The following is an 11,709-nucleotide window of genomic DNA, read 5'->3' on the forward strand; positions in this document are numbered from 1 at the left end:
TACATTTTAAGTATCCCAGTAACCGTTCAATATAGCGTGAACCATTATTATCTATAGTATGAAGACATGTTTGTAAATTAAAATGAATAGATGTACACTAAATTTACATAATTTTTACGGCCTATGATTTCATTATTGCATATGTTTAACTGTACCAGGAAGATCTCTGTATCAAATTCTTTGCATCACTACCGGCAGTCTTCATTTGATATATAAAACACTAATATAAAGTATCTACCGTTTAGTAAACATATCATTTTGCTGCTATTTCCGTAGTACACGATAATATCATTAAGTCTCTATTTTATTACAGTGAAAAATATCACATGACATTGTAGTGTCAATAACTTCAAACTTTATCAGATGGTGTTTACAACATATGTTAGGTCGAAAGTAGCAGGGCAATTTACATTTTTTGTATATGTTCGAAACATCGTTAGGTTCCAAAAAAAAAAGAAAAAAATATACGACACGACTTTTCAAAGTAGAAAAATGATGCAAAACAAGACGATGTGTTTGAGAAAGCTGGCTTTTATTATCGAGAGATCTGATATTTTTTGTTTTGTTTTGTTTCTAAGGCTGAAAATCAAAAGCTCTGTTATTATTCAGCAAAAGTAATATTTAACAAATTATGACAATAAAATAAGGATGACATATTTCCAGGAAATACAATTTCTAAAGCACATTGTTAAATGGTGTTGATTTGTTGTTGTCGAATAAATTGAACTATGCTACATGTATTTTTTCTCAGTTTAATGCACCAGTTATGAAAAATACTACATGCATCAGTTATCGTAAACATAGAACCAAACAAATCTAAAATCTTTCTCTATAGAAAAACACAATAAAAATGAAATTAATAGTAGTCAAACAATATAAATAAATTCACACTGTATAGTTATTTGAAATTGACTTAAATTTCATATCGCACTTCTACATTCACGGTTATTATAATTTGTGATGATGACAGCAACTTATTTATGCCTATATAGCAGAAATATTAGATGAATTTAAAACCTAACGACCTCGAACATCAATGGAAGTAAGCTGCTTCAGAGAGTTAAACTATTTATTTTTCATGGAATTGTAAGGTTTTATTAATGTGTTCAAGGAATACGGCAACGTAAATTAATTATTAATGTTCTAGCAGTTTAGCTCAAGATAGTACTTTTGATAGATAATAAGAAATCAGCAAATTAGGTGCGATATGATGAATGATGAAATAGGAATAAATATAAGGGGAATATTTGATGAATGTCAAGCAAAACAGGCTAAAAGCTCAAAGTCATAATTTATTTTCTTCACTCTTTTCAATTGATCCACGTACATACACATGTAGTTTAAAATATCAGATTAACATCTGATAAATACCTAGCCATGAAAACCTCAAGTTTTCACAACCGTGTACAGGCTCCCATTAAATCGGTAAACAAAGGAGTAAAATAATTTTAAAATGACATTTTTTTAATCAAAACATATTCTGTACTATAGCTTTAATGAGATACCTTAGCTACCACATAGTTACCAGTAGTTACATTTTTTGTATATAGTTTTAGGCACTAAGCTGTAACTTGATACAAGTACATACCCATATACGGTACTAAGTCAATGTTAGTAGTAATATTGAAATGTAATATCAATCAAATTAAACGGAGTGGAATACAAATACTTTGAATCTCCTTTAAATGTTGATACCATTTCATCGCATAATATGATTTAGTTTGCTTATTCATTTTCATAAACAGAAGAACATTCTTTGAGAAGTACAGGACATCACACTCATTTGATTATATCAGGAAAGATAACTTCAATCAGCGGTATTTCCTATTGGCCCAAGACCCCTACTGAACTTTGACATTAGTTAGACGAAAAAGTAGTACTGGACAACGCTTAAATCCAACCGATACTTAGATGTCTATTAAGAATACCAGTTATACTAATTACTCAGTTAGTTAAGTGTATTAGAGAAAACTTTGGAATGGCTGACAAAATGATGGATATGATAAAATATATGCTAAACAGAAGCATTTAATGCAGTTTAGGTTAGTCCAACATGCCAGATTTAATATCGAATAAAACATTTCATTGTTTTATCGACAGCAACAGGTCTAATCGATCAGTTTAAAAGGAGAGAGTTGTGAAAAAAAGTTTTAAACCTGTGAAAACAATCGATGTAAATTTAAAACTTATAATAACCACCAAATGTGCAGTCAAGTGTTCATCTCAAATCTAATACAAAATATCCCAAAACTACAAATACAAACAAAAATGAATACAAATCAAAACAAGGACAAACAACAACAACGGAACAAGCAATGTAGCTTTTCAATGATTGATCAACCTGAATCGTTTGGGTTTTACCACTAACGTCTTGTGATATTTAGTAAATAAACTCCATTGTATTAAAATGATAAACCTTTTACAGATTTCTGTTTTAGCTTGTACATCCAACAAATACTACATATGATGTTTTTTTTATAATATTTTGAAAATGTTTTGCATTGTGTCGAGCTAGTTATCGCTGCTTTTATCAATACTTGATTTGGTGTCATATTTTAAATTTCAATGTAAACAAACAGCCTTTATTGATATTTGTGAAGACATGAAGATATAATCGAGTGGAGTTATAAATTATTATCAATAGTTTCCTCAATTAAAAAAAGCGTTCAAAATCTTACTTAGTAGTCAGGAGAGAAGGATAAATATAACATGTCAATAGTATCATGCCTGAAAATTATTTGATGCAAATCATTGGTTTTATAGCAATTCTTGGTGAGTCATATAAGTATCAAGTTACCTTTGTCATGTTATCTGAATACAACCAAATAAAAACAAATATATGAAAATTAATATTTAAGTAAATATAAGCACAGAATACATTAATTCAATGTATCATTCATGAAAACATATAGTTAGTCCTAATTCATTAACATGTCAGCTGATGTGAGAGATGATCTTGCGAGATTGAATATAAAGCATTTGAGTAAGTAAGCGGATCAAAATTGTAAACATATTCTACAAATCACATCGAGTGTATTCGCCAAATATATCTGAACCAATAAATACAATACAAAATATTTAATAATAAATTTCTTGGTGGATTATCCAGGCAGGAAATACTACACTCTATAAATATATACTTGTTCTTGAAACACATGCCAAGTGAATAATGCGTAACAATATATCCTATCCTTACCGTATATCAGAATTGTGGTGTACTTAAGCAATTAAATCATCAAGTTCTTTTCCTGTCTTTTTTGTTTGAGGTTGATGATATTTGATCATTATTCGGTATGTTTCTCTTTTATGGTGCGTTCAAACAGTCACATAATGCACATTCAAGGGCTAGAGTGCTCTGCTCATAGAGCAATGCGAATTCTAATTCAGTTACTCGACAACAAGAAAACGAATTTCCAATCAATGCAAATCAATGCGACCTGAAATCATACGCATTATTTCATATCGCACCTGGATACGCTATCATCGATAAAGGAAATTAATGCGAGTTCAATGATTTGCATTCAGTTCGCGTTCAAAGCCGTTGAAATGGAGGATTTCGAAGAAAGCAATTTTTTTAATTGTAATCCAATGAAAATGTAATGTTTTGCATATAAACGCCAAGCAAATTCAAATGACCATTGATGAAAGCTAAAAGTACGCCTGAACATTTCCAATGCTTCAATGCGAATTGAATACAAATAATGTGTGAACGCAGCATTATAGTGGTGTGTTATATTAAAATCTGAACTTTAGTAACTTTGGCTATCCTTTTTACTTCTCTTGTTTTCTCCGGACTACACTAAGTGCAACCAGAATCGAGAGCCTGTCAAAAGTAACATATTGTTTGAAAGTGTTTTATGGAAGTTTAGTTTATTTAAAGAGTATCAAAGACTTATAAATAAAGATATTACAAATTATGAAAGTTTGTGTTCTTCTATATTTCTATACATAAATTTCTATATGGACAAAGGGTCATTTTGTGTCTGTATCAGTGCATACGAAGAAGATGAGAAGATAAGAAGATAAAGCCTAGCACACTTATTTTCTATTTTATGTAAGCTTTGGGCACATATGCACGTTACGAATGGGTTATCTACACTGTAAGTTCTGTAAAATTGTAATATCTTGTTTAAGTGATGTTATTTCCCCTTTCACGTTTCAGACATAATGTTATCGTGTACGCTTTCAAACTAGATTTACAAAGAGTAATCAAGAGAACCAAGGTTACAGTGGTAACCAAAAGAATGTAATCCAGGGACAAAGAAACATCGAAAACAAAAATACACAACAAAGAACACAAAGTAACTAAAATAAAACATACAAAGTCACAAAAGAAAATGGGTAACTCGGACTGGGAGCATGGACCACGTACACCGGTAGTGTAAGCGTCCTCTGCTTTTCCTGCCGATTTGCTCATAAATAGTCAAGTCAAAGGAGAAAGAAAAACTATGACACGTTGAACCAATCAATCTTCATGGTGCAGATGGATACACTGTCACGATCATAATGACGACCATAAATATTCGGTAGTGATGACTTCAATCTTGTAGCCAAATAACCCTGTTCCAGACGCCTACTTATTAAAAGTCCAGCGCGATACAAAACATCTGCAAAGTTTCTGCAGGCTCTGGCATAACGTACGAGTTATGATATGAACATTCCATACGCAGGTGCTGAAGGGACATTGCCACAAATGAAAGGAAAATTGACAATTCTGAATGAAAAGTCATTACGTTTGTCGTCATGTTTGGTCAATAGTTTTCCATTATCATCGATTTTTCAGTGAAGGTCAAGATATGAGGTTGTAGTATCCTTTATCTCAAGTTCTTTGGGGTAGATGCGATGTATCAAATGCCCGAAATTAGGAATCCTTAAAGATAATACGTCAGCAAGTAGAGGAGCACACGTTGTTCCCACTGGAATGCCAACCGTTTGTTGAAAAATGCGTCCACCACACTGGACAAATATGTTGTCGAGTAAAAATTCCAGCATTTTGTAAACATCTCCTTCTGTATATTTGGAAGATGATTTGGAAGTATTTCGTACAAATTATGAGGAATCTATACTAAGAACTATATAATTGTATTTTTAGCATACTCAGGACTCGTGTATTATCGCTACTTTGTTTAAAACGCCCTCGATCTTGCTATACGATAATGTTCAATCTCACGCCGGTCGAGTGAGAATGAAAAATTATCACTAGTTTTTATGTCCTCGCGTAACATACAAGCAACAGTGTAGGAATATTTGACGACGCAAATAACCATCTGTTTGTTTACTACGTATGAAATAATGGCTAAATTGTGGCAATATTTTCTAGTCTACAATGGAAAATGATTAAATACAGTTACTAACCCGATTAGAATTAACCGATTTCGTTTTTAACAAAAATATGTATCACAGCTGCACAACATACGTGACGCCACGTAGCACGTCGCAGAAAAATAGTCCCGAAAGGAAATTTTGCAGTTCGTATAAAACGTACATATTCAGGTCAAGAAAACTGAAAATAAAAGAAAACTAATACTTTACAACTCAGCAAAACAGCGATAAACATTTCATTAAATATTTTGTCAACTCCCTCTCGTTGAAAAAATATTATAATCTAATATTCCACAACATTATTTAATCTTTGCAGTCAAATTGAAATCTGTGAAATAATTAAAACGGTGGTCGTCAGTATGCTAATAACACAAAATTACTGAAGTGATAATCAAACACTTAGTAGTAGAAATAATTACAAGAAGAAACGTGTTCATATCTTTAAAATCAGAAAGATCGGCAAAAACTTTATGGTCTTGAATGAGTAAAGACGTTTATGACTAAAATAGTGGGTAAACAAGCTTCTTTGTTGTTTGTTTGTTTGTTGTTTGTTGTTTGTTGTTGTTGTTGTTTTTTCACAGAGCATATACAAGTCAAATGTGTTTTTCATTAGGAACATGCATATGTTCATTAACTTAGATACTCACTCATCGAGGGACTGAATAAATAAATTTAAATCCGGTCGATCGCGGAGGAATTTTCCAGCTTTATTTGAATACGGTTGAATTATGAGTAGGCCGATGATCAAGTTCTGTGTAGGTACACGTTGTACCAAGAAGCCATTACTGAAGTTAAGGTTGTATAATGTCCGACTCAGAAGTTGAACTCGACATTAGAGAAGAGATTGAGGTAACTCGAGATAATACAGTAAACGCTTCTGTTTCAGCAAACCTTGAATCGGTGACCAATGCAGACTTGCTATCTTTAATGAAAACATATATGAACTCTAAATTTGTCGGTATAGAAAGTAACTTCCAAGAAACTACTAGCTCACTTGCTAAGAAAGTCGAGAAAGTTGAAATTAACTTTAACTTTAAGGAACACCAAATTCAATTTGAATTTAATTCTGATCTTCTGGATAAATATTGAGCGGGCCTTGCGTTATATTGACAAGACGCGCTTGTCGAAAGCAGAGTCAATTCTTGAAGAATCCCTCTCGTTGATAAAAAAGAGAAACAAGTTGATCCGTATTGTGGACAAAAGTGAAGTTGGCTGAAAGACCGTCTAGGAATATCTTTCGGACGACGTCCCAGTGATTCCGAGGACGAGAAGATCCGTGCAGCAGATAATCGTGCGGTTAAGAAGTTGAAAGCTTCGAAAACTGATAAAAAGTATGGAAATGTACGTTAAAGGCCAGCAGAAGCAGCGGATTCTGCCTCACAAATTCGTACGAATGTTGTTAATGTTCCTGCTAATAACCAGCCCCTTCACGGGAGTGGGCAACACTTTGTTACCCAGAGAAACAGGGCGAAACCTACCGACCAGTGTCATGCCTGTGGTTTGTACGGGCATTGGGCCCGTAGCTGTAGAAAAGAGACCAGAAACATCAACCAGAACGAACGAGGGACCTCCAACTAAGGTACAAAGGCAGATGGACAAACTACATGTACAAAACCTTGATCTTTTTGAATCTTTTTATGAGTATGATTCTGGTGTAAAAGATATTTGTGTTAAAGTTAGACTTAGACAGTCTATAAACTTTTGGGAGAATATTGGTGCATCCTCCTTTATTTTAGACGTTTTTAGAGACGAATATAAAATTCCTCTATTAAGTCAACCGGAAAATGTTTACGTTAGAAATAATCGTTCCGCTTTTGAACACTGTAAATTTATTGACAATGCTATTTTTGATCTTGTTCAAGGCGGATTAGTTAAATGTGTAACTTTTAAACCTCATGTTATAAATCCTTTGTCAGTTTCAGTGATATTCCAAACATAGATTAATTCTAGATTTATGACATGTTAATAAATATATTCAGGTAAACAGTATGAAATTTGAAGATTGGAGGACAATGTAGCAGTATTTATCACTTAATTGTTATGCGTGTACATTTGACTTAAAATCAAGTTACCATCATGTAGATATTTTTGATGCATATCAGACTTATTTCGGATTTGCATGGAAACAAAATCAAGAGGTTAAACATTATATTTTTACTGTGTTGCCGTTTGGGTTATCCGTTAGTTGTTATATATTCAGTAAAGTCGTAAGACAACTGGTCAAACATTGGCGTAATAACAGTCTTCATATTGCTGTGTATTTAGATGATGGGTTCAGCATTAACCAAGACTTTGAGGTTAGTAAATCTCAATCTTTTTTGTGAAGTCAGATTTCATATCAGCTGGTTTTGTTCCTAACAAAGATTAGAGTTTATGGGAGCCTCAACAAAAGGTTGAGTGGCTCGGAGTTATTTGGACTTTATGCGATGTATATACCAGAAAAGAAAATATCTGAGCTAATTTCCTTTTTATATGGTCTTTATGGTAGAATTCAAATAAGACACTTGGCAAAAATCACAGGAAAGATAATTTCTTTGACTCCCGCTCTAGGTAATGTAACTCAAATTATGACCAGATGTATGTTTTCGGTCATCAGTAAGAGAGAGTTTTGGGATCAATATGTCAATATTAATTTACATCCCAATTGTTTGCAGGAAGTATCATTTTGGAAAACAAACTTGAGGTGTTTGAATTCTAAAGATCTTTCAAATTCATGTTCAGAGTTTCATGTGTTTACAGATACTAGTGATACAGGTTCCGCAGTGTACGTTAAAGATTCTAGTTTTGTCAGGCATAAAATGTGGCTTGATAATGAATCTGGGAAAAGTTCCACTTGGAGAGAAATTAAGGCCATTCAGTTGTGTATTTTAGCTTTTTCTAAATTTCTAGCAAACAGCGTAGTAACATTTTATACTGATAATCAGAACGCGGTCAGTATAGTACTGAAAGGTAGTAAAGTGTCAACGTTTAAATGAAGTTTATTAGATAATAAATACCCTTTTCCCCATCACCCTTTTTTAGCATTTGATATAAATTTGATCCTCTTCATTGGTAAGAACGTACACGACGTATCCTTATTTTACTATGTTTATGTAGTAAAACAGAGAAAACTGCCATGTTAAGATACTAATCTATAATCTTTAATTTCTATCAATATACAATTTAGTAATTTTTTTTAAATGTAGGTTGGTTGAACACTTTGGCAAACTTTTCATAGACAGAACTGAAATTACGTGATTGTAAATACGATGAGAACTATTACTGTGGTATCGAATTTGAAATAATGTTGCTTCAAATTAAAGTCCTAATGAACGTATTTAATGTGAAGTTAAGTCATAACTTGGAGGCACCGAAAGCCACACAAGACGTCACGTCTTTCGCCGCTTCCCATACATAATTCGCCATTTGCGTATGATCTATATTAAAACAAAATTTAATTAATTACATGTTCTTCAATAATTATCTAAATTCAGATACTATTTTTCGTTTCCGACATGCCATAAAAAAGGCCTTTCTGGCTTCAGCTTGAAAGTTCGATGTACCAACACTAAGTAACACCGGTCTTACTAATTAGCGACAAGAAGTGTCAAGAAGCATCAAAATGTGATAAAACCATTAAAATATGAAAATGTCTATAAAAAAAAGAGCGACAAGAGGGAAACAGCTACGAGAAGGATTTTGTAGATATAATGTATCTATATATTTAACTTCCACTTCGTCCTCAAACAGGAGTACACATAACCGTTTGAAAGATATATTCACTGGAGATACAATCGTTTATCATGTTAATGTAATTCGCCCAGTCGATTTTTTTTCTCGGGAGTCTTTTCATGTAATTTCTTTTCCAGGACAGTTTCTCCTCCTTTTTGTAAATCGCTACATTAATCGACACATGAAAATGTATATTCCAAACTGTTATTTTCAGAGAATATTTTCCTTTCCCTATTAATCCGTTTAACTGTCATTCTACGAAAAAACCAGGCAATATTGAAAAATATAAATTTCTGCAGTATTCGCAAACCTTAAAATTGCGATAGATTTTAAAAGTATATGTGTTTTAAAGGATAAAAATGCATTGTCGTCTGTTTTTTTTTTATATAATTTTAAAAGAGGGGATTGAGAAGCATAAAAATGAACGAAAAATATCGAGCCAAAAATAACAAAATGAAATGAAATAAATTTAGGTTTGTGATTGCTATTTCCACAAAATACCAATAGAAATGTGAAAAGTAATGATACATATCTAGTATGAGTTACAATTTTTTCAAAACAGTAAATGACATGTTGCTATGGCGTCATATCAGCTATGATTTAATTAGTATCAACTTTACCCAGTATAAAAGCATAGAATGGACGCATTATTTTTGGGGAAATCTACTGGTTTGGGTAAACCAACTTTTCTTCTCATGTCAATTGGTATGTCTGGGTTTTCGCCGGTTTAAAAAAAAAATGACTGTTAAAATAGCCCTGAATTTACGTTGCAATAAATATGTAGCAATTTATTTCCAATCGAAATACTTGTTTTTAACAATCATCTCTGGCCATGAATGTCAGCAAATTATGTAAGAAAAGCTATACCAGGTAACCACTCTTCAATTGTGAGGTAAAATATTTCATTGCACAAATGGCATCCCCCATTACTCTGAGAAGTTTTGTTCACCATTTGGATCTTGTCCATCTGTTTCGCTTTTTAGAGAGCAGAAACTAATTTTTAATTGTAGGACAGACACTCTAAAGCACTTAAGGAAGTAAAGTGTAATTCATTCCCAGTCCATGCACATGTAATAATACCAGAAATCATATTCCTGTATGAACTTCTTACGAAAGAGTCAATTTGTTTCCAACAAAGATGTTGTTGGTTTTAAGATCAGCCATAAACTTTGGAGGACAATGTACTATTATTTTATAAGATTATTCTGCTTCAACTGCTCTGTCAGAAGGAGAAATCAGACCAGAGATGAACTTGTCAACCACTAGCATATTGTACCAGTTAATTCGGGTATGTAAAAATTACAAATACAAAATATATAATATGAGGCAGATGTAACCTGTACAAGCATGAAGTAAGTAAATTAAAAATTCAACAAATGTGTGCCTTTTACAGCTTTAAATCATCTTCAATTTATTTTTCTTCACAAGTTACACAATCTGGGAAAAAGTTTGTAATGAAATTCACCATGAAAACTGATTTATTCAACGGGTCATAGTTTGCCTTTCCTCGTTTGTCTACCCCGGACTTGACTTTTTATGAGCAACTCGGTGGGTGTTTCTAGAAAAGCAGAGGACGCTTACCCTACCGGTGCACCTGGTCCATGCTCCCAGTTTTTAGTGGAGTCCGAGTTGCTATTTTACTTTTGTTACTTTGTATGTATGATTTTAGTTACTTTATGTTCTTTGTTGTGTGTGTCTGTTTTCCATGTCTGGTCTTTGTCCCTGAATTACATTCTTTTGATTACCGCTATAACCTTGGTTCCCATGATTACTCTTGCATCAGTCCGTAGCTGCAAACATGCAGCTATTGAGGTTGCTCATTCATTATTTTTTATTATATTTACTAGTTGTGACCATTCAAATTACTAAATATAAAAAAAATATGGCAGTAGCTATGATTTTGCAGCTATTTAGGTCACCATCCTCAAATTTGAGCCAGGTATGAAAGTCAATGACATACTGTCCACTGGGCATTGTGTTTGGTATCTGACTCTATTGCTATTGAGTACCATTATGGGGACTTCATTATCTATAAATTACAGTTTAGTTTAAAAAGGTACGATTTTTAAAGTGGTATCTGACTCTATTGCTATTGAGTACCATTATGGGGACTTCATTATCTATAAATTACAGTTTAGTTTAAAAAGGTACGATTTTTAAAGTCTTTTATAGCAATTATATTCTACATGGTCATGCCATAGTGGGTTACAAAGCATAATATTAAAGCACAGACCCCATTACCACACAAGAGTGGTAGCACTTATAGAGCAAGGCTCTGTCTGAAATGGGGCCTGTGTTTTCAATGCAAATTGAAATTGATAGCTAGCTTTTCATATTCACCTGTCACTTGAATAATGTTCCTTTCTATCTAGTTTTTGTTGATTGTGATTTATCCATTTTTTCATGCATTTCAGGACGAGAATGTTTGACCATTAAAGTTTACCCTGCATGGTGCTTGACCTGACAGTTGTAACATCCTGCAGTTAGGCAGTCAGACTCATTGTTCTGTTTCCATGCCAACCATTTATAATGCCATCTCTCATATGGCACAGAGAAGCAATGCACGACTACCACTTTTATATTCTGGCGTGTCTCAGCCAGGGATCAAAGACATGAACTGCCATACTCATGTAAGCATGAGGGATTCTTTATTTACATGTACAAATGTAGGCCATG

The 11,709-nt window shown here is 33.1% G+C and overlaps 1 pseudogene; it reads left to right on the top strand.

Moving 5' to 3' along the window:
• Nucleotides 1-6,126: 6,126 nt before the first annotated feature.
• On the top strand, nt 6,127-6,900 carry LOC148598904 (uncharacterized; annotated as a pseudogene).
• Nucleotides 6,901-11,709: the final 4,809 nt, after the last annotated feature.

Source organism: Perna viridis, chromosome 14, assembly GCF_037379345.1.
Source record: "Perna viridis isolate PV_CMFRI_1.1 ecotype Kerala chromosome 14, ASM3737934v1, whole genome shotgun sequence".
NCBI classification, from domain to species: Eukaryota; Metazoa; Mollusca; class Bivalvia; order Mytilida; family Mytilidae; genus Perna; species Perna viridis.